Below are 1,645 nucleotides of genomic sequence, written 5' to 3' on the forward strand. Positions count from 1 at the left end.
TCAGCTCAGGTCATGATCTCAGGGTCCTAAGATCAAGACACGTATCGGGCTCCCTGCTGAACGGGGAGTCTGCTTTTCCCTCTGCCCCTCCCCCCAACTTGTGTGCTCTCTCACTCTTGCTCTCTCTTGCAAAAATAAATAAATAAAATTATGAGTTCCAACAGACAGCATCATGCCCTTTTGATGCCTTCAGGATCTGCATCTTTTCACACACACACAAACACACATCTGTACACACACAGTCCTTTGCTGGGTATCTCCTCAGAGCCTGAGAATTTGGTGGTGGCGGGGGGCATTCTTTGGTCAGGTGATATCCCAATAGAGCAAGGCGAAAGCCGCAAACCAGCTGTGTCTCTCACTGATGTCAAAGAAAAGATTGTAAAATGGATTTCTAAGTCACTGTTGAGCAGAAGGTCTCTTTGGAAGAGCCATCACCTTCCTCATGACTGCTTCCCAAAACGGATTACATTATTCCTGAGACATTGCCCAATCTTATTTGGGACAGTGAGTTCCTCGGGACATATCAATAAGTCCTTCTGAAAAGAGAATTTGGAAATTTGAAGTTCTTCAGATATATTTTGGGTTTTTTCTTGAAAATGGTGCCAAAGGTTTCCTCTACTCCTGGCACAGCTGGTGTTGATGGTTGTGGTGGCTTCGTCTAAAATTTTGTGCTTTAAATGTTATGATCCTTGGGCGTATCAAACCTGTTATAAAGTTCGTACTGGGGACAGAGGGTCCATATTAATTAATCAGTTGGGATTTCCCACGCTTGATATGGCCCTCTGAACAGCTCAGGTGGTTATATTAATTGCTTAGTTGTTGATCTCTTGAAGACAAGATTTCAGCGGCAGAATTTCTGGTGTTTGAGTAGAGTATAATTCCATTAGAAATAACCCTATAATATATTAGTAAGGTACTGAAAGACCCTCGATCCGCACCCAAGAAGCGGACACCAAGCCTCCACTGGATGCAAGTTGCAAGAGGTTTATTGGTTACACAGGCACCTGCGGACGCATCAGCCTTTGTGGGCTGAGCGCGCCGGGCTAGGTTGGGGAGCAGATTATATAGGGCAGGGCTGGGGTGGCGGGAAGCGAGCTTACAGAAGCAGATGCTTGGTTACAGGAATCTGATTGGTAACTTTAAATCAAGCATTGTCAGGCACTGGGTTTAAGGCAAGGACACAACGGTTTGTTCTGGTGGGCCTTGGCTCAGCACTCTGGAAAGTCCCAGGTACACTCTATTCCTCATTTGTCTTTTGTCTTGACAGACCGGGTGATCACAGACAATAGACATCCTGGTATGTGTTGCCATCTGGCTATGGGGACAATCAAGCCTTCAGCAAGGGGAGAGGGGGTCTGTGGGGACATCAGGTTACTTAAACAAGCCTTTAGCAAGGGGAGAGGGGTCTTTCATTCCCCCCTTTTTCTTTATCATGGATAGAATCCTATATCCATTCGCTTTGTTCATGAAGTAAGTCAGTTTGAGAGCCGGTCTGTTTAATTAGTTGATATTGCTGTGTCAGCATCATTGTCTGGATTACTGACAAGTGATCTTTTATAAACTGTGCGAGTTTATTTAAGATACAAGGGCCGATTGAAAATTGGGCTATTGATAAGGTAACTTCTTTGTTGTAATCTCAAGGACA

The sequence above is a fragment of the Mustela erminea genome, unplaced genomic scaffold, assembly GCF_009829155.1.
Source record: "Mustela erminea isolate mMusErm1 unplaced genomic scaffold, mMusErm1.Pri scaffold_17_arrow_ctg1, whole genome shotgun sequence".
In the NCBI taxonomy this organism is placed as follows: domain Eukaryota; kingdom Metazoa; phylum Chordata; class Mammalia; order Carnivora; family Mustelidae; genus Mustela; species Mustela erminea.